This window comes from Rhinolophus sinicus, chromosome 3 (genome assembly GCF_057876585.1).
Source record: "Rhinolophus sinicus isolate RSI-liver-muscle chromosome 3, RSI-T2T, whole genome shotgun sequence".
In the NCBI taxonomy this organism is placed as follows: Eukaryota; Metazoa; Chordata; class Mammalia; order Chiroptera; family Rhinolophidae; genus Rhinolophus; species Rhinolophus sinicus.
In genome coordinates this window covers 14,576,685-14,600,433 of record NC_142503.1, presented here as the reverse complement: position 1 = coordinate 14,600,433, position 23,749 = coordinate 14,576,685, and the positions used below count along the sequence as shown (strand labels likewise).

At 33.6% G+C, this 23,749-nt stretch overlaps 1 protein-coding gene and 1 pseudogene across 5 annotated transcripts in view; one reads left to right on the top strand and one right to left on the bottom strand.

Moving 5' to 3' along the window:
- The window catches only part of CDH12 (cadherin 12), an 887,545-nt gene that overhangs the window by 721,837 nt on the left and 141,959 nt on the right, over positions 1 to 23,749 (top strand). The gene's annotated exons all lie outside the window — the stretch shown is intronic.
- Positions 11,197 to 11,711, bottom strand: LOC109451419 (large ribosomal subunit protein mL42 pseudogene; annotated as a pseudogene).

The following is a 23,749-nucleotide window of genomic DNA, read 5'->3' as shown; positions in this document are numbered from 1 at the left end:
TTATTGTTTACTGGAGAGGCTCTTTGAGACATACATGCCATTAATCTATTCAGAAAGAATTTGTCTGACTAGACAGTAAGCTGATGGACCATCCTTGATCTCTCTAAGAGCTTAGCAAAATGTTTTTGGCACTCCCATGGCTTTATCTTTTGACCATGCTTTCCTGTGTGCCCTGGATTTAATTTATGCTTAGAAACCTCTTCTTATTTTGCTATCATTTGCCATCTGGAAAGACCAGGGATCTTTAAAACCATCAAGATCCATTTTGTTGAAAAGTCACTAGGTCAATTTTCTATTGTCCAAGTAAATGCAAGCCACAATTTTGCTAAAATTTTGGTCAGTCCATAATAATGATATTTCATCCATAGCTTCCAATATGATGTTCTTACTTTCCTGCAAACCTTCAAATGCAGCACATTCCGAGTCCAACATTCAATAAATGGTTTGCTAAAGGCATTTTGTTCTGACAGTCTCCTCAAAGACCCCTGTCTGAATGCAAAAACATCCTCATGGTTTAAGTATTTGTTATGGCAGCATCCCAATACCAGGTACACAATTGGTATTATCTCATACTACTAGGCAACAAATTGCCTCAGGATTTAGAGGCTCAAAACTACAAATATGTATTATATATTGGTTTATCTGAGTTACATATTATGGGCTCAGCTTAGCTGGGTGTCTCTCCTTCAAAGTCTTTCATGGATTTAGACTAAAGCTGGCAATCAGGAAGGTGGTTGCATCAGAACCTGTGGGAAGATGCACTTCCCAGCCTACTCATGTAGTTGTCATCTTGGAATTGATATCCTGTCATATTCTTTTTGTTAGGATCAACTTGATAAGCCTATTCCACACTCCAGGAAAAGGGATTAGGCAATGGTGTGAATATCTGAGTTACACATAGCTGAGGTTCATCTTCCTTACATTAGATGATGACTTTATTATAAAGTTAATCTTTATCTCTTTGTGATTATTACATATTTTGGCAAGTGGTATTTTGAAACTGGAGAAATAACCTGGTTTTCATCATAGTTTCAAATATTCTATATTTTTAATTCTTATCAGTGTGATCTCACGATTTCTTACTCTATTAAAACAGTTCTAATCTATTAGTATCATTCTTTATTTTAATATTGACATTATTTTAGATTTGGCCTGTGAAAGCTCTTTTAAACTGATTGTATGTCCTTTAGGTATTACCCCTTAATTATTTAAAGCATTCCTTACTTTTTGGCCGAAAACTATGTTTGGGGCTTGTTTTGCACTTTTCCTGCCCCAGATCTAGAATTAACTATTTCTCTGAGGAAGTCTTTTAAATAAAAGGATAACATGTAGAAGCCCAAATCTGGTTATTATGTGTGTTCATTGCTGTTGGACTGTCATTGCTCCCAGACCCAATCAGTCGCCACAACCAAAGAATATATCTACTATGTATATATACATGTATAATGTTTATTTCCATGTCCTTTTCCATATATTGAAAACCATGATTTCATACTGATACCTCCAACTTTAGTGTAACCCCATCATTTACTCCAGTTTTTCTTAAACCCTTTTATAATCCATAACTCTCTTTTCCAAGAGTGAGAAATCGGGCTCTTGCTATCTTGAATATATTTTCTTATTTCATCAAGCCCCTGTTTATAACCAATTTTTCATTGCCACCATCCATTCAGACCTCTTGCAGATGCCTTGATAACTCCATTTCAGCTTTGACAATCTGCACTGGCTGCTCCCACTGCATTTTATTACACTGTGGAGGTTTTGCCCAACTCACTGGGGATCTGATTCCCACTCTGGGCTGTATTTCCCACACACAGATGCCTTCCTCACATGGACGGATCTCTGATACCCGCTGGCAGCCCTTCTGTGTGTCACCTTCATCCCTCTGCTCAGGATCCAATTCCTTGCTCTGCTCTAACGCAGCTCCTCCCCAACTTCTCCATCCAGCATCTCTGCCAGCACAAAAGCCTACCTCCCCCCTCTCCCCCAGCAAAGCTTGAGGACTGAATTATTCTAGAAGATCATCAAAGAGGAAGAGGTTCTCTTTGATTCATAAAGGGACTTAGAGTGTTCCTGGGAGTAACTGTCTCTGGGTTGTATTTTACGCAGGCATTAACAGTGTTAAATCAGGGGTCTTTCATTCATTGTTTTCCTTCTTAATTTGTTGAGCTGTGTCCGCACTTTTATATGAGATGCCAAAGATGACCTAGAGAGTGGTTGATAAGGCCAGAATCTATTTTTTGCCAAAATACTGATTTTTTAATCTTCTTTTCTATGCTGGGTCATATCTTTTCTATTCTTACAGTCAATTGAAAAAAAAAAGCAAACAACCAAACAAACAAAAAAAAAAACCTAAAGAGTTCTAAAGTGAGAAAGAGAACGGAACTCAGAACTCTGTGATAATATGTTCTAATCATGCAGTTTGTGGGAGTTGAACTTGTTGAGTACAGTTCTCTGTTCTATTATTTCCTAGTTTTGAGCGTTTGCATAGGTTATTTTTCCGTGTTGCCCTTCAGTTTCCTTACCTGCAAATGAGGAATAAAAATACCTTATTTCCAGAATTATTACAAGTAATAAAGGAGAAAATTTATGTGCAACACTTGCCACAATGCCTGGGAAAATGTGATCAATAAATGGGGAAGGAGCCTGTTAAAATTTGGTGATCATTCTCGGGAAACTCACAGGAGAAAGCGGAAGTTGAAGAGGTCGCAGCTAATTATCTTAATCCTTTTTTTTCCCATATAGTCACTCCTTCTCACACATGAGCTCAATATTTACATATATATATGTAAAAAAAAAAAATATATATATATATACATATATATATATATATATATATATATGTATATATATATATGTATTTTTTTTTCTTTTCTACAAACTATACCTAGTCTATTTAAAAACCGAACAGACTTTCTATCCCAATTTACATTTTCTTTGGTATAGAGTACTCTTTTGCCTTAATGTGTGGAGACAAGCTGTTGATTTGTAACAAATACCAATTATCAGATTCCACATTTGCTTTGAAATCCACTGAGTCACTTTAACACATTTGATGAAACTGAGCAAGGCCTGGTGATCCCGCCGGTGTCAGCAGTGAAGTGTCTGTAGCACACGGCGTGGTAGAACTATTTTCAGGGCCATAAGATGTTATGACTGTGTGTTCAGGGAGCATTTCATTCCTCTGTTTGATCCCTATGATTCTATTAGTGCTACAATTGCAAAGGTAGTGATATCGACAATTTTTGTATGGTTTAGAGAGAAGTGTATGAATTGTTTTAGTAGCAGCACAGTGTGTCCCCAAACATAAACCACGCCGCATTGATCGCTGATTTAGCAGGCACTGATCAGCAATAAATGTTAAAAATTAACAAGTTCCTCTTTTTTTTTCTCCCGAACAGCCAAATGACTCTAAACATTAAGTATATGTTAGTAGGAGTTGCTTTTTGGCCACTGAGTGCTTCAAAACATTAAACATATTTTCAAAGTATTACTCTTTCCCCAGCCTCCAAGTGGTTGTAAACATTAAATATGTTTCGTAAAAACTGCTTTGCCAGCTACTGGCAGGGTAGCTGCGAACATCATTTTTCTTGAAAGTTGCCTTCCAGCTGCAGGACTGTTTTTCCTTATTTACTCTATTCTGTTTAGTTTTTATACACAACAGCAGGCAAAAGGCTACCTTGGCCCAACTGTCTCTTGCTTTATGATAAGTGATCAGGGAGAGCAGTTGCACCTACAAAAAACCCTGCTGGAAATAGGAGTTCTCTGAGGTTCAATTGTTTGTACTGGGTATTCCACATGGATGTCAGCTGACATTTTCCAAAATAATTTTTGCCTCTGCTTTCCATTGTGCTATGTGTTGAGCTATGAAGATTGGCATACACTAAGCTTAGCATTAAGGAAAATAACTTCAAGCAACCAGACACTGATGGATTATACCCATCGATCAAGGTGAAAATATTCCATCAAGTGAGCAGGCTCAAAGACAGACAAGATGGCAGGACTACTAAGTTAATGAGCTCTTTAACCCAAACATGATGAAGGACTTGAAATCTATGTCTGGAAATAACTCAATGTGACAAGCACATATAATTCAAAGACAGTGAAGAGCATGTCACTGTATAAAAGTCTATCTAGGAATTATCCCAGGAAATCTGTTTATTTCAACCAAATTCACAATAAAAACCGTAGTGGCACCTGAGTCAACTGGGGAAAAAAAAAAAAGAATCAGTTTTATCGTCTTAGTCATAGTAACTCATCATCAAGCAAAATAATTATTCAGTAAAACTTTGATTTCTACAGCATCCAAGTATTTTCCAAATAATATAATATTGTAGTTTGCCAAATGTTTTATTATAGGTGTATGTTTAGCAGATTCAAATATTTACAGAATACCTAGTATGGACCAGGAACTTTTAGTTACTTAGGTTAGAACGTTGAGATAAACTGACAAAAGCCCTCCCCTCAGGACACTTTCTTTCCCAGAGATCTACTGCAAGGGAAGCAAACTTTGTTCTGTGGACTAAATCCAGCACATCACCAGTTTTTTGTTGGAAAACATTCACACTCATGCATTTATCTTGTCTATGCCTGCTTTCACACTATAATGGCAGAAGTGACAACACAGACCATATGTCATACAATGCTAAAGTGTTTAATATCAGTCCTTTAAATGAAAGTTTGTTCAGAAATGGGATAGTGGATTGAGTATCAGAGAGGACATTAACATAAGGTCAACATTTTAAGTACACCTATGAAGAAGAGTGTTTACTCTAGAAAATACTTGGAAGGAAGGAAGGAAGGAAGGAAGGAAGGAAGGAAGGAAGGAAAGATAAGAGATAAAATGAAGAATGTAAACAAGTCTCACACTACCATGTGCTATAAAATCAGATGTTCTATTTAGTCCATGCTGAAAGGAGTAGGTTGACTTTATTGAAATCATTTAAGCACCGTCTTAAAGTACTAAAGCTTTATGATAAAGTTTGTTTTGTATTTTTAATTCACCTGCAAAAGCAATTCTTTTTTCACTCATTAATGCAACTATATACATAGTATAATGACTGAAAGAATTATTTTTCCATATATATATATATATATATATATATATATATATATATATATGCATGTATATGTATATGTATATAAATCAAGAGTAAAAGTTTAAAACTAAGAAGTTTGAAAGAGGATAACGTCCAGATTGGGTTGAAACATTTCTTCCCCATATGATTTGTCGGATTCATAACTTCTTTGCCTCCCTAAGATATACATGGTGAAAGAGAAATTGAAAACTACTGAAAGCCAATTAAAAAAAAACCACCAATATTAACGAGTACTACCCAGGAACTGTTACAGTAAACTTCTTCAGAAAGTAAGGTCAGGATGAGTTTATCAAGGTTTTTACTATTTTCAATTCTAAACAAAAAACTGAAGCTTGAAAATATGAAAATCAGAAGCTGCAATTTTATAAATAATTTTTTAAAAAGTGAAAATCTAAATATGGTACAATTTGTTTAATCGGCCATGGTACTTGAAGAAAAAAAATATGTCAATTAAACTGTCATCCGTGTTAATTTTGCCTCTGAGAAAAACATCATAATAGGACAATTTCATGAAATGCTTTGATGGTAAGAAAGTGCCAAAATATGATTAGCTACTGCACATTTCAAATTACACAAGAAAGCAATTGGTGGCAGACTGAATATCGAAAGAATTTGTCCCATGCCCTTTTTCTTCTCTTTTTGCCTGTGTTAGTCAAGTATACGCTGTTTGACAGTGAAATGATTTATACTGAAAACATTGTTATCACAAGAATTTAGTAGGAACTGCACTGGAAGAGGAGAAAACTCTTCCATGTTCCCAAATCTTTTAAAAAACATAACTGCCATTTCTGAAAGAATTTGTCATCTTTATAGAAGTAATATTTTGATAACTAATATTAAGTGCCTCTTTAGTTAGAGGCTTCAATTAGGAACAACTCACTCGTATGATTATGTTTATATTTCCATTGTCAAATATATTTACTTATTATTTAAACTGATTTCCCTTTTATTATATTCATTTCTGCATGGTTCGTCACATTGGATATTCTAGTATTACACAAGGTCATGTAAATTTTTACTATATATATTTCTAATTCCTGATTCTTTAAAAAATATAATGTGCTACATACCAAAACTAACAAAGAATTCTAAACATCGGAAATACAAAAAAGATTATAAAAGTTTCATTTTCTAATAAGTCTCAACTTTGTACAAAAGGTTGTTTAAATAAAATGTATAGAAATTCTCTTTTGTATTTTTTAAAGTATGATTTGTGTGTCACCTGAACTGTAAGAGAGCCCCCAATCACCAAGATGTCTTCATATGTTAATTTTAATAACAAAAGCATGTTTAATGCTTCTTAACCTGGAAGAACTGTTAGAGTTAAATAGTTCAGAATGTTTTTATACAGTAGTAAAAATATCATTTGGTATTTTAAATAGAAGAAGAAAGGAGACTTAAAGATTATTTTTTGAGTCCATACATTTATTTCTCATGAAAATAACTTGTGGAAAGTATCTAGAAAAGAGTAGTACAATTGACTAGAGCAAAGCTAAGAGAGTGTTTGTGAACCACTGATTAAAAAAAAAAAAAAAAAAAAAAAAAAAAAGTGCCTTAATTCTAAAAAGGTAGACTAGTATAGGGAAAACAAAATGGTTCCTGGAGTACCAAAGTTCTGAATTCAAAATTTGATGAAATATGGGAGAGAGTTTATAAAGGTGTTTCCTTTTCGTAAAGTTTAGATGGTAAGGGTATTGTTTGCCACCAATAGTGTTGTTTTATTGAGAGAGATACCATTTGTAAAAAACAAACAAACAAAAATAACCTAAACCCTAGAAGGACTAGTCATTTCTTCCTTCCTTTCTTCAGCAGCTTTTTCTACTGTAGGGTTTCAGATTTGGAAAGATAAGGATGTTCAATTGCTTTTCTTTTCTATCTTCATCTTTGTAATTGTTCTTGGTAAATCACATAAGAATAACATTTCTAGAAACATATCCTTCAAAAATATATATATATATATATAATTTATATGTAAATATATTACATATTATATGATAAATATATATTATATATTGTTTTTATATATTTTACATATAAAATATATGTATTTTGTGAAGTGCCATTTATCCAAAATATTTGATTAAGGACTCAGAACACAGGAAATGAGATATGATAGGTATAAAATATAAGACAAATACCATGCTAAAATATGTCTACTGGATGTTAGAATAATGTCTTGTGGTTCAAATTGTTGAACATGGACTGAATAACCACATTTATTTCTTCTTTGTTTAAAAATATCTTTGAAATAACAGAATATAATACTTATATGAAATAACTACAGGAAGCTGGGAAGTGTTCTACTAGCAGACCAAAGAGTAAGAAATTTCTAAAGAACATAAATCATGTCAGAGGGACTTCTGGTTTTGGCCATAATGGAATTTTTGGTATCAGGCTGGTCTTTTCACCATAAACAACTATAAAACCTGACAACATATATGAAGTGACAGTTTCCATGTATGTGACAAGTAGTACAAGCTTGTCATCCTCGAGAGCAGGGAAAGACATGAGACAAACCCCACGTTTATCTGGACTCGCTGAATAGGGGTTCTTTTCCTATCATGGTACAAGGAAGTGGGTTCTGAGAATAATGAGTTGAAAGGTAGAGATTAAAGAGTGCAGTTGCTGAAGTGACTGTGATTTGCTGAAATGGCTAGAAGGAGAAGCATAGGGAAGTATTGCAAAAGTCAGAGTAAGGGTTTAGCATGGGTTTTCAACAAAAGCTGTGCTACGTATGACCAGTTTGTCCCCGTAAGCTCTGCTGAAAGCAGACACTGTGGGGTTCAAATACTGGTGATAACACAGAGCAGGGAGATGATGTTATTGACTAGTCACTGGGAGATGTTGCACCAGGCATCTCAGACATGTATGTAAGGCGCCAAAAAGGCTATGCGATAAGAGTAAGCGCCATTTCCTTCAGTAAAAGCTATGCCTTATATCTAAGCACAAAAATGAAAGAGACTTTCCTCAATAAAGACCTAAACTAGGGTTGACAAGATCAAAGGAATTTGCCAATAATTTAACTGCCCTCAAAGAACTATCTTAAGGCACTTACCAGTAGACAACATCCAGATTTTCTACAAAATTTGTAGTATGTGGTAAAAAGAAATGCAAGTTATGCTAAGAAACAGAAACATTGGATCAATAATCAAGAAAAAAAACCCAGTCCGTAACAATAGACATCACAATGACTCAAGTGTTGAAAATAGATATCTATTGTCAATATATTTAAAGACTAATGGAAAAGATTGTAATGATGATGGAACAAAATATGAAATTATTAATAACAGATATACTCGAAGTAACAAATGCAACATATGCAATTAACAATTCACTGGAAGAGCTGCACAGCAGATTGCAACCATTACAAAAAAGACAAGTGACATTGAAAACAGTCTTTGAAATTATCCAATCTCCAATAAAAGAGGAAAATGATTGACTGAGAGGTTGAGTGACATGGGATGATATCAAGCCATCAAACATCGGTATAATTAGAGTCCAAGTAGGATGTGATAGAAAATGGAACATAAAAATATATTTGAAGAAATAATTGCCACTGTTTCCAAATTTTGATGAAAAATTTCAATATGGATATCCAAGAATGTCTACCAACAACAATAAACACAAAAAGGCTAAAAAAGTCAATAGTATAATTAAATAGAAAAATTGAAAATATCTATTTTGTAAACTCTCAATGCTTTTAAAAGGTTATTTAAAATGTGTCATAACTGACATTTTTGGTTGATTTCTGTGGGACATGTAGTTCAAATAACTTCCCTCTGCATTACTAAGTTTCGGAATCTTTGCTAATTCATATACTTAGTACATTTTATATATTGGGCCATTTGTCTTTTTCTAATTAATTTTATTTTAGAACTCATTATGGAACCTCTATTTTATGTAAAAAATATTGGCATTAATTTCCACCTGAATGACCATAGGTAAGTGATTTGACCTTTGTAAGCACCTATTTTCTCATTCGTAAAATGGGGATACATATTGCTGTATGTGGATTAAAGAAATCAATATAAAATGTAACATAATAACTGAAAATAGCAGGAACTGAAAAATTAGTGCTCTCAGCCATCCTATCTGCACTAACGTACATGGATATGAATGTCACAAGGTAACACTTCGTAACCACTCTACTCAGTAACACGAATTGGGTTGTTATCTCCGGGGGCATGTACTTCTCCCAAACAAATCCTGTCACTCATACAGCTTTCCTCTCGCTCTTATAAATTCCTGCTATTCTCCTGTTTGTGTTTAATAGAGGATAAACTCTGCTCACAATCAGAATCAAATCGTGCCCAGAGAATAAAAGCTAGAAACAAGCCAAACATCAATTCAATTAATTACTGGTCTCTTTTTCCTTCAGAACATTAGTTGTTTGTCCCATACTAAAATCTCTCTTGTTTTTCCATAAAAAAGTAGACAAATGCTACAGTAGTTACAAGCAACACACAAGGTTTCAGAATGCAGTCCCACGTCTCAATTGTACCTTGTAATTGTTGTCTATTTGCTTATAAATGTTTTTTATAGCTTTCTGGTACATCATGTTGTGATTTCTATCAAGCTTCTAAGGAACACAGTTTATTTAATACCTATGTTTTATTCCTAAATTTAGTAAATGCAGTGTGAATTGTCCATACAAATACTAAATCTGTAGATTCCAAACCATAAGGGAATTAGTACAATTAAAAAACATAATGTATATATAATTATAATGAATAATATAAATAATACACAAACTAATGTGTTTTTAAAAGCATTGTTGCACTATGATGGAATACTATTTTCATTGTTTTCCCAGTCCATTATTGTCTCATTAACTCTCAAATGTGTCCCAGTTTTGACAACAAATTATATAATTCCTTTACTTCTATTTTTTTCTGTATTACATAACAATCATCAGTTCACTCAGTCCTTCAAAATTCTTGTACTCACTTTATGTCATTAATATTCTTTATTCTGCTGAACACAGCATGAACCTATCTATTTAAACACTATTTCAAACATTGAATTAGAGCGGAAATATGCAGTTCAATTTCCTAGTGACATAAAGCCGGGAGTTCTTCTGCCATAGTACAGGCACTAAACTGGCAGTCAGGAAAAATGCATAAATATGTTTAGAATAATGTTACTTGTATTTGCAATATAAACTACTGACATAATTATAGTGCCACGTGGTTTAGTTTTCTCCTTTGTAAGAAGACAAGGTTGGACTGGATAATCTTTAGAGATCCCTCAAAAATGCAATTCTGAGATTGCATGTAGACATATTTACTGATACAGATAAGTATGCTGTTATGTATAAAAGTATGGATTTGGATCCTTAAAATTTTGTTTTATAACTAACTTATTTTCAGGGCTGCATTTATGGATGTTGGACCTGTGCATTTGTTCAAGGTCCTGTAATACAAGGGCTTTGCATTTGGTTAAATCTCTGCTGTCACCATCATGGAGTTTTTAATACTTTGAACAAGGTATCCTATATTTTAATTTTTCACTGGGCCATGGAATGTTTCTTGCTGTTCTGCTAATTTGCAAATGAAACTTCTCTTTAGAAAACTACCAAATTTATAAGGCAATGGTTAAGAAAAATAATCTGCAGTGAATTATTAAATTCTGAACCATTTTATCCTGAAACACTACAGTATTTTCCTACAGACTCTCATTTTCTATTTCTTTAATTGTGTCTGTGCTCTGTCAGTTGAAGAACAGTCCATTCTTGAGATGCTGCACTAGTGAGTGAAATAGCAGCACTGTAGACTATCAATATGCAATTCTAAAGCAATGGCATAGCCCTCAGGGAACCTTTTGTGTGTTGGCATTGACTAGGGTGTTTTGGTTAAGACAAAACTTTAATTGATTAAAAATTTACGTTGCTATGTTGTTCCTACACACCAATAATTAGGAAAAAGGACCATACAACACACAGACACACACACACAGACACACACACACAGACACACACACACACACACACTCACACACTCACACACACAGTACCATCTGGGAAAAAAAACTTTGGATTTTAAACATATGTCAACAATTGCTTGCATATATATTTTTTAGATGAAAATACATTTTATTATTATTTTATGATATACCATATTAACAAATATGCCTGACTGCATTTTTTCAAATGGTAAATGAAACAAATGTTTCTCTTTAATTTCCGAAAACCTCAATATCATCTGTCTTGGAGGATTCAGTTTCTTACTATGTCCATGATACTATCCATGAGGATACCAACAGTGCTCAGCAGGAAAGAACATTGTGCTAAGTTGTTGTATCATGGGGTTTGCTCAGTGTTCACCTTTTCCTTCCAGTCTGGTGTTCAGCACTTGGTCCCTGTTCTTAATGATCATGCACAAGATCTGGCCAAGGTTCTGTGTGTTCATACAGAATGTCCACAGAAGGATGGCAGCGTACTGTCCTCCTGCCATTAGATGTCAAAGCAAGCTCTCCTTTGCAATCATTGTCATCTGGAAGAGAAGAATACATGGATGTATGACAGACACAATATAAAGCTCCATTTCAAACTGGAATTAAATATTTCAAAGTAGATGTGTTTGATACCGCACATTTTACTTCTGCTCCTGCCATGGTGAATCAAGGTGATTATCAAGTGGTATGAAGAAAAGATGATTTGATGAGAAACTGATTTAATTTTATTTTTTAGGTTTTTATTAAAAATATAGCTAATATACACTATTACATTGGTTTCAGAGGTATACCATAGTTATTCAACATTTACATACCTAAAGAAGTGATCACCATGTAAGTCCAGCAGCCATCTGACACTGTACCACACTATCACAATATTATTGACTATATTCCCTATATTGTACGTTACATCCCATGACTTATTTGTTTTATACCTGGAAATTTGGACCTCTTATTCCCCTTCACCTTTTCCTCACTTTTTAAATTTATCAATTACAGTTGGCATACAATATTATTTTATATTAATTTCAGGTGTATAGCATAGTGGTTGGGCATTTATATAATGTAAGAAATGACCCCCCTGAACTAGTCTAGTACCCACCTGTTACTATAAATAGTTATGACCATATTATTGATTATATTCAATATGCTTTACTTTTATGCTTATGACTGTTTTGTAACTACTAATTTATACTTATCAATGCCTTCACCTTTTTCATCCTATCCCCAAACCCCCCAACAATCTATCATCCTAGTAAATCTAGTACCTATCTGATGCCATATATAGTTATTAAAATATTATTGACTATATTCAGTAGGCTATACCCTACATGTCCATGACTATTGTGTAAAGACCACTTTATAGTTCTTAATCCCTTCACCTTTTTCACCTACACACCCAACCACCCTCCCATCTGGAAACCACCAAAATGTTTTCCGTATCTATGAGTTGTTTCTGTTTATTTATTTTGTTCTTTAGATTACATATATAAGCAAAATCACATTGCATCTGTCTTTCGCTGTCTGCCATACTTCACTCAGCAAAATACCCTCCTGGTCCATCCATGTTGCAGCAGATGGTAAGAATGCATTCCCTTCCATGGCCACACAATATTACATTGTATATATGTACCACCTACTCTTTATCTGTTCTTCCATCGACAGACACTCAGGCTGCCTCCATATCTTGGCAATTGTAAACAGTGCTGCAGTGAACATATGGATGCACACATCACCTCAAGTTGCATTTTGGGTTTCTTTGGATAATTACCTAGAAATGGGATTACTGGGTTCTTCATTGTCACTTGTTATAGCCTTTGTTTTAAAGTGCATTTCATCTGGTATAAGTATTGCTACTGTCACAGCTTTCTGTTTTGTTTTGTTCCCATTTTCATGAAATATCTTTTTCCAATATCTTTACTTTCACCCTGTGTGTGTCTTTTGATATGAAGTGAGTCTCTTGTAGGCAGCATATGTAAGGGTCTAGTTTTCTTATCCATTCAGTCACCCAATCTTTTTATTGGAACATTTAGTCCATTTGCATTGAAAGTAACTGTTGATAGAACTGTACTTTTTTGCCATCTTCATTCATATATATATATATATATACTGTGTTTCCCCAAAAAAAGGCATAGCAGGACCATCAATTCTAATGTATCTTTTGGAGCAAAAATTAATATAGTAATCTTATAGTAAAATAAGACCGGGTCTTATATAATTAATATAATATACTATAATACCAGATCTTATATTAATTTTTGCTCCAAAAGACACATTAGAGCTGATAGTATGGCTGGGTCTTACTTTGGGGGAAACACGGTATATATCTATATCTATATCTATATCTATATCTATATCTATATCTATACCTATGTCTATGTCTATATCTATATCTATATCTATATCTATTTATTGATATAGATATATATATATATAGATAGATAGATAGATAGATAGATAGATAGATAGATAGATATAGATATAGATAGATAAAGATATTCTTAAAGAAATCCCTCTAACATACCATCTAATACTGGTTTGGTGGTAATGAAGTCCTTTACCTTTTTTCTTGTCTTGGAAGCTCTTTATCTGTTCTTTGTTTCTAAATGATAGCTTTGCTGGGTAGAGTAATCTTTCCTATAAGTCCTTTCTTTTCATCACTTTGAGTATTTCCTGTCAATCCCTTCTGACCTGCAAAGTTTCTGTTGAGAAATTAGCTGATTGTCTTATGGGAGTTCTCTTGTAGGTAAATAACTGTTTTTCTCTTGCTACTTTTAAGTGTCTATCTTTGCCTTCAACCTTTCACATTTTAATTATGTTGTGTCTTGGTGTGGGCCTGTTTAGGTTCATTTTATTTGGGACTCTCTGTGCTTCTTGGGCTTGTAGATCTATTTCCTTCACCAGGTTAGGGAAGTTTTCAGTAATTACTATTATTATTATTTTTTTTTTTGAAATAGATTTTCAATTCCTTCCTCTCTCTCTTCTCCTCTGGCAACCCAATGATGCAATCATTGGTACACTTGGTATTGTCTCAGAGGGCCCTTAAACTCTCCTCATGTTTTTTTTTTTTTTTTTTTTTCTTTTCTTTTCTGCTCCGATTGGGAGTTTTCTGCTACCTTATCTTCTAAATTGCTGATTTAGTCCTCACTTCATCTAAGTTACTGTTGATCACCTCTAATTTGTTCTTCACTTCAGTTATTGTATTCTTTATCTCTGACTGTTTTTTTTTTTCTTTTATGTTTTCTATCTCCATTTTTATGTTTCCTATATCTTTGAACTTTTCCCTGAGATCACTGAGCATCTTTATAACCAGTGTTTGGAACTCTGCATATAGAAGATGCTCATCCCCAATTTCTTCTTTTTTTTTTTTTTCTTTTTTCTTTTTTCTGGAAGTTTGTTCTGTTCCTTTATTTGGAACATTTTTATTTGTCTCCTCATTTTGGCTACCTCCCTGTGTTTGTTCCTTGTATTGGGTAGGTCCAATATGCCTCCTTGCCTTAGTATAGTGGCTTTATGTAGTAGGTTTCCTCTGGAAACCAGGGGTGCAGTCACCCTGGTCACCAGAACCAGGTGCTTCAGGTGTGTCCCTTGTGTGGGTTGTGTGTGCCCTCCTGTTGTAGTTGAGTCTTGGTTGTTGTTTGCACATCAATGAGAGGGATTGACCCTCAGGCTGATTGGTTGTGAGGGCTGGCAGTGACTACACTGGAGGAGCTGTGGTGCAAGGTCTAAGTCTACAGAGCAGGGTTCACTTTATTGGGGCTCTGGTGTCTGCCCCGTCTGCCCTGTGTGTGTATCATCCTTGGACATGGCCAGGGGACACTCTGGCTTGGTCTGAAGCTGGCCACCAGGCCTCATGGGAGGAGATATGACATAGATCAATTTAGCCGCAGCCTGTGCTCTGCCCAGGGTTACCTGGTATGAGCCACAAAGCAATTCACAGACAGCTGGCACCTGCACTGGGCTCAAAAGTGCCTTGAGAGGCCCATCTGTGAACTTAGGCCAGCTGTCCCTAGTTCTGGGCTTAGGGATGCGATGCCCAGCCAGAGGTATGAGACATGCCAAAACCAGATGCTGCTTGTTTGGGTTTTGTGAACCTGTGAGAGATTTTTGTTAAAGTCTGTAGCATGAGCTAAGGTAGGTTGTTTGTATGGAAAGTCGCAACATGAGCCAAAGAAAAGCCATTGGAAGTTGCTTGTGTATGCCTAAAAGTTGATGGGACATCATGTCAGGGAATCACTAGGGCAAGGAAGACCAAAGGTGGTAGGCAATTTAATGGAAACTCACATATTCTGTTTGCCTGCATCTGCCTACAGCTGCACATAGGGAGGCGGAGGGCTCAACAAATAAATAATGGCTTCTGCCAGCTTCTCCGTCTGGAAGAAAGCTGCCCTTCCAGCCTTCACCCTGTATTTAAACAATTCAGTCCATCCCTCTATGTTCCTGGAACGTTTTGAGCTACTGCCTCAGCATTGGCGCTTAGAGCCACTGGTTCTGCTGGTGAGTTAGTCTTTGCAGAGTCCTTTTAAGAGGAGCATCTGGGAGTGCATCCACCCTCTGTCACACTCAGCCACAATCTCCGTGGGTTTTCCTAGGCAGAAATTTTAGGGACTGCTCTTCCTGGCACTGAAACCCTGGGCTGGGACTCCTTGCTCCTCAGGGGAGGACTTCCACAGCTGAGATATCCCTCCAAATTTTTAATGGTCACATATGGGTGTGGTATCACACTGTTCCATGTTTCTGCCCCTCCTACTCATCTCGAGTTTTCTTCCTCTATGTGTCTATAGTTATAGGGCTTTGGTTCAGCTAGACTTCAGGTGATTCTCAATAATGGTTGTTCTGTGGTTTAGTTGTAATTGATGTGATCCTGAGAAGAGGCGTGCACAGCATTTACCTACTCTGCCATCTTGATTGGAAATTTGAGAAATTACTTTTAAAATTTGAATCTAGGCATATCTAGTTTCATCCTTTGATAGATGCTCACTGTGAGCTTTTCATCTTGCCTTGGTCACATACATTTTAAGAATAAATTAACTATTATGTAAATACACTTACTTAATTTTATGTTGTCAGCTCTGTTTTTTTTTTTTGTGTTTTTTTTCCTGTAGGTCTAAATAGAAAAAAAAAAGAAAATTATGTTTGGGAACGTATGGACTCTCTCTGCTCTGCTCATGTATTGCCCACTAACTCACTAAAGGGTCATCTGGAGGTTTGACTTTGTTTGGGGATTTTTTCCACTACTCTTGTGTAGTTTGCAAGCTTGTGTAGCAACTCACAAATGGACTGTACATAATCTTACAAAAATATATCATTAAACATAAAGAAATGAGAGTCATATTGCTAGTGTCATGATGTAAAATGTTTTAGAATTCTGAGTGTTGTGTGTATGTATATATATGCATTCATACGTGATTATATACATATAAGGATACATATAATCTTGCAATTTCTCTTAATAAAATATGAATTATGAGAAAAAAATAATATAAACTAGTTCTGTATAATCAAATGTATAAAAACCTAGGCAGAAAACCAGAAAATCTAGATCTACTCCTTTCCTAACTACAACACATTATCACAAACGTAGTAGATTAAAACAGCACACATTTATTATAGTACTGCAGGTAAAATGTTTTAAATGGACTTAAAGGCTAAAATCATAAACTGCTTTGCTTCTAGAGGATCTAGAAGACAATCTATTTATTTGCCTTTCTACCTCCAAAAGGCCACCTACATTCCTTGTTTATTCCCCCTTTCTCCATCTTGGAATCACATCACTTCAACCTCTGCTCCCATGTCACTCATCCCCTCTGTCATTCTAACCCTCATTCTTACTCATATAAGGACCCTTGCGATTATATTGGGCCCACTCAGATAATCTAAGTTCATCTTCCCATGTCAAGATCCCTGAATAGTTACATTTCCAATATCCTTTTTAGCACCTTAAGTACCATATTAATAGCATTTAGGGATTAGATTGTGGACATTTGGAGGATTCATTATTCTATCTACCATACAGACATTATTCAGATTCCATATTTGAAAATAAAATATTCTTCCATTCAACAATGAAGCTAAATTAGGAGATGAAACTGGCCACATCAGTCTCCACATTGACATTTGAGGATGGTTACACTGTTCATCCTGATTCCATGTGGAGACTTTCCACATAATACTCTTTCTACTAAGTGTCGTGTCATTTAATTTTTGTCTTACTTTGAAGTCAAAGGACACCAACCATTTGCCAAATATATAGTCTAAAAGTTCTTTGAACTCAACTACATTTACTAAGTACAATATCACTAATTTAAGCTTCATTTAGTGGAATACACTTTTAGTCAAGTTTCTTAATGAGAATGACCAGTAATGTTTTTCCAGTTTGATTTTAGGCATAAATTGACAAATTATTCATAATTTGAAATATCTGAGCTCTCAAATAATTCATATAATGAATAATAATTTTATTGATTTAAGTATGCATTTCGGTTAAAATGACTCATCTGATTTTTTTTTTTTTTTTTAATTTATATAAATGCTGAAAAATCTCAAAGCAATTGCCTTTTTTCAAAAATTGTCACGGAAGGTGCATTGATATTTAGATAATTAGGTTATTTCACATTTTCCTCTTAGGGATTGTGTTGCCATCCTAAAGCTTGTCTTTGTCTGGAGTCAGTTACCTGAAAATTTTACCCGCAAATAGTCATAGAACAATATTGATTAGTGCAGCTTCTGGTAACTAAAATAACTTGCAGCTAGCTTGCAGGCAGCAGTGAATATTAAAATAGATGTACTAAAGTGCATTTCAAAACTTAAATCCTTTTTGACGTGAAGGGAACATTTACAAATAGGAAGTCTGTGACTCTCATGAGCATAATATATTTCAAGTTCAAACATAGGTTTAAAAATGGTTTACAGAGAATTCTGGAATTCAAGTTGCATTCTCAGATGATTCTTTTTTTTTTTTTTTTTTTTTTGAAATAAGTATAAAGGATAGCAAAAGAGAGATATAGATAGGAAGAAAGGGAGGAAGAGGGAAAGAGAGGAAGAAAGAGAGCGAGAGAGAGAGAGATATTGTCCAAACGTAAGTATAAAGATTTTTTTCACTATTACATTTGGATTGCCTAGTAATGTGGTGAACTTTATACGGTACTACATGAAGTAACAGAATATAATCAGATTTATATAGATCACTCTCTGAAGAAAAATAGATTAATTAGATATTAAAGCAGTTTCCTACAGCTTATTTATTCTCAAGGGTATGTCTGGCTGTGGGGTGAGTTTTTATAACCAATCACTTTTGTGAAATAGCTGTAAACTTCACAAGTTAAATGAAGTATACGTGACAAGAGATTTTTGCATGTGAAAAAGATGTAGTATTATTCTTACATTTATGTCAAATAAATATAAATTGTAAAGGTTTTATTTTTGCTCAAAATAAATGACAACAAAATTAATACATTTTAAGCAAAAGCAAGCTTGCACGCCCTCCAGGATGATATCCAAAGTCCTAAGGAAGTTTGGCCTGTTTTTGAAATTTGAGACTTACTTTCAATAAATCATAGTTCTTTACATAGCTTTCTATATTTTTATTTAGCATGAGTACACATGGCATCATTTTTTTTTTCCAATACATTTTCTGAGTCATTTTTAATTATTTGGAAGAAAGGAAAAATGTGTTCATTAAATAAAAACTAACAAACATGAACAAAGTAGAAAAAAGTTTCATAAGTACTTAGAATTAATAGTTGAATAGGTATTCAGGTTTTCAGAGTTCTTTTTTTCTTTAATTAAACTTTATTGGGGTGACAATTGTTAGTAAAGTTATATAGTTCAAAGCACAAACTTACTTTTAAATTATTTTTCCATTTTGCATTAAATATAGCTGTCTATGCCTGTTGTTGCACATTTTATACAAATGAGAAATAAATTAAGAAGTATTTTATTCAATGAAATAAATTGGAAAAAAATCATGTTAAATTTAATTGTGACATGTTGTGTATGAAAACTCATTTAAATATATATTTTGCCAAAGTTTCTATTAAGTCCTAAGTAGACACTTGTACTTATTATATTTTGCCAAAAGTTTCTATTAAGTCCTAAGTAGACACTTGTACTTATTAACTCATTGGCATGTAAAAAAATGTAATTATGATGTATTCTTTGAGAAATTCAAGTATTCAGAATATAGGAAACTAAAAGTAAAGCTAATTTGTCCTACTCTTTATGTACTATATATTCCAAGTCTTTATCTATGATGTTATATTTGTACAGAAGATATGTCAATTATACATATATATAATTTATTATTTTAACATGACTCTTGTTAAGCTATAAATATATTTACATGATGCTCTTTTTTTATCTGTTTCAGTATATATTCAGCTAAGTCATTTTTTTTTTTTTTTAGAGGGCTATATACTTTTCTATAACATGGGCATACTGAGATTTATTTACTCATATCCTTATTAAGGGTTAATTATGTTGGTTCTGGGTTTCATTTTTATAAACAGCGAACAGGTATCAACATATATCATTGTGCCCATCTACTAAGATTAAAAGTATATCTGTATGTATTTGGAAATGTAATAGACTAGAATGTATATACATTTTCAATTAGGTAGATATCTCAAAATAGCCCAGAATTTTTCAAAGAATTTTTACTAACTCACTTGTTCCTGGTGGAAGAAGAGAAGGAAATTAAAAAACAAAAGAAAGAAAAGAAGGATTCTACTTTCTGGCATCTTAAAAACAGAATACTTATGAGAAGTAATAGGAAAAGGTTCAGAGGGAAACAACAATAATTAGAGGGAAAATATAGTTGGCGATAACTAAAGTTAATGCCTTGTCAAATTTTGAATCATATTTTCTAGTTTATTAAATGCTTCAACTTTTCTAGAATAATGCCTCCTTCATATTACATCTTCATGACCTGACCTTCAGGACTTCTCCTATTCTGTAATAGTTCTCTGCTGTGCACCTTTGTTTCATACGATTTATAGAACTTACACGTGTTCCACAAACTCCTATACTGCCGTCTTGCTGATGTTACTCTCTCCTAGGCCATTTTAATCCTGCATGGCTATGCTTTTAATTTCCTTTGCTTATGATTCACTCAATCGATACACTAGTCATTTACCATAATTGTTAAAGTACTGTATTGAAGTGCATCCTCTTTGCTAAGATTTTCCTGACATCAGCTTAAAGGAGATTTAGATATCTTACTTTCTCCTATCCCACTCCTCTAATTAGCATACTTCTATTACAGGGTTTATTAGACTTTGTATATATTTTAGTTTAAATGACTGCATCCTTTATGCTTCTTAAGAGGCATAAACTTTATACTTGATTCATGTTTGTATGCTTATCACGTAACACATTGGCTGAGACAAGGTATATACTTAATATATGTCTATTTAATAAGTGTATAAAGGAAAAATAGATGAATGAACAAATTAATGAGTGAATGAATAAAAGGACCTAGGAAGTGGAAGATAGACTTATGACTGTTTAAACATTTTCCTTCAATTAATTGAGAAATGTAAGAAAAAAATGTTAAGGGGGATTGTTATGTTTTCCTTTACCAAAAGAGCTTTAGTTTCATCAAGAAATGGTAGCCTGCTCTATCCTTTTCAGTTTGTAAAGTTTTAAAATTTGCTCATGTCTGCAAAACCATGACTGAATTAAAATATTTAGTAATACCTATTATATTTTAATATAGAAATTTATAGAAAATGAAAACAAATATGTCAAATTAGCCCATGATCCCATCACTGAGAAAAAACTGCCATTTTTTAAACTTAACATAAAAAATAGTAAACTATCTAAATATGATTAGAAGCAGTAGAAGTAGAGGATAAAAAGAAGGAGAAGGAGAAGAATGTGTGGAAGGGAATTAAGATATGAAAGAAGATGAAGAATGAGGGAGAAAAAAGAAAAGGAAAAGCTACTTTTCCTTTCTTAGAAGACCCTCTCCCCACCAGAAAACACACATATACATACATACAGGTAGAGACACACATATATACACATAGTATGTGTCTCTCTCTCTCTCTCTCTCTCTCTCTCTCTCTCTCTCTCTCTCTCTATATATATATATATATATATATATATATATATATATATATATATATACACACACACACACATTTGTGCATGTATCCTTTTCTTCCCTTGAACAGAAGCTTGTTTTATGCCGCTGTTTAAACATTAATCATGCATACTGGAGTGCTTCCCATATCAGCTTATACTTTCTTGTTCTTTCAGAAATCTAAGTAGTCCATTACATGGCTATATAGTCCACTACGTAGCTATACCATTTTTCAGTTGAACAGTCCTGTGTGGGTAGACACTTTAATCCCATTTTTCTTTCATGCTCTTACATACAGTAAATTAAAAATTTTAAATTAGGTTTACTTTATAAGAAAATAATTTTACAGTTACATGGACCTTTAAAAAAAAAATAATTGCCCTACCTATTTTTTTTAAATTTTCGTATCATGAGAATTTATGACTTTAACTGTGTAGGTTAGATGTATCTCAATTAGCTGGTCAAAGAAAGTGATAGTGGATGATATTGAACAAAATATTTTCATATCCATCAACCTCATGCATCAACAATGTCTCAATACAAAACACACTCCAGATAGCATTGTGCTTAACTATGAGTCAACTTTTCAACAAGTAACCCATAACTCAGACAAACACTGAATTTCTATTATAGCAATAACCTGTATCAAGGTAATAACTGTTTACTTTTATTGGAAATAATTTAACAAATAATTATTAACATTTTTGCATAAGCTATAAGTCACTGATGTTATCCCAGCATGATGGGTGGAATATAGACATCGTTTTAATCCCTTGTTCCTCCTCCAGATGGGTGGATAATCTTCGTAAGATCCAAATGTTCTTTTATTATTATCAAAATGTTTCTGACAAAAGTAGTCACCTTTGACTGACATTCCTCTGAAATGTACTGATTACAATGCATATAGTTTTGGTTAAGTGTGTGTGTGTGTGTGTGTGTGTGTGTGTGTGTGTGTGTTTGTGTGCATGTTGCTGCAATATGGAATTGTAAGGATGTAAAAACTGAACTTGATAAAGTTGAAGTGAGCTAGTGTTTTCCAAAGAAAAACACCCAGCAATACAGCTTGCTGTTTTTAAGAAATTCTTTTGTCAAATAAATCTTATGGCTGTGCCTACAATCCATAGATGATATAAAGATTTAGTGACTGCTTCATGCTTTCTGTTAGTTTTATCTTCTATTTGATTACAAAAGTTTCACATGGCAGTACACTGCCACATTTGAGTTCAATGAATAAACGTGTAATCAATTCTCCCTGCCTTACCACTGTTCCTCCACCTCCTTTTCCAAGAGTTGCCGTATATAAACTTTCCCCCTGGCACTTCTGTGCTCAAGTCAGGTCCACTACCATCTTCTATTCTTGTGTCAGTACTTACTATCGTTTAATTTATATGTCTAGAGTTACCTCCCATTTCTAAGTTGAAAATTTCCTTCTACCTACGCTGTCCTGCTGCTAATTTTGTCAACATAATTCTGAATCAAAAGGAGATTCCTCCAGGAATATTACGTGCTGTAGAATATATGGTTCATTTTACAGCAAAAGTTGTTTTTAAACCCCTCCTCCCACTTTTCAATGATTCCTGATATACCTCAATTAATCTTATCTTTATTTAGAGATGCTGATTGTTATAAGATTAATTTACTTGATGCATTTTGGAATACAAAAATATGTAACGAATGCCTTACCCTGTTCTTTGTTAGAATGCTGTCTTTGAGGTCTGGTAAATTTTTCATTTTAGTGATACATAAGTCTCATTGGATAATACAGCTTAAGGCCTCATGTTTAATTTTGATACATATATATAAAGAAATAATTGCTATTCAAAGTAAAAAAATTAATAATAGCACTAATAAGATGCCATTCGATTAAATATTTATAAATTGGGGATACATATAATTGTGCTTTATCTACTGCAGTTTTAAATTGTCTTGGTGATTGTGATATCTAAATGTTAAATTCTTACATATGTCAAGAGAATATTTTCTGTTTGTTTATATAGCAGTACTCTAATGAATATTGATGACGGTTGCAAATGTTAAATATATGCATTTTTTATATTTTCCCCATAATTCAAATAGCTCTGGCAATATACTAGAAATAATGATAATGGAATTAAGAGTTTTGTTGTATGGGTAATTTTAACTCACAAAACTATTCTGAGGTTAGAAAAGAAACAGTAAGAAATCACAAACTTTGTTATGTCAGAATTCCTTTCACAGAGTGGGATATTTTTATCTCAAAATGTAATGATTAATTATTTCACTGAACAATTTTGATTTTAATAGTGATAATATCTTATATTTGTATTCATTTGACCCTTGAACAACACAGGTTTGAATTGCATGGGTCTGCTTATATGTGGATTTAAAAAAAATAAATACTATAAATGTTCTTCTTTAAGATTTTCTTAATAACATTATATTTTCTCTAGCTTAATTTATTATAAGAATACAATATACAATACATATAACATACACAGTAGATGCTAATTGAACATTTATGTTATTGGTAAGGCTTCCATTCAAGAGTAGGCTATTAGTAGTTAAGTTTTTGGGGAGTCAAAAGTTAATACATAAATTTTAGACCATGGAAGGGCCAGCCCAAAATCCTAACCCC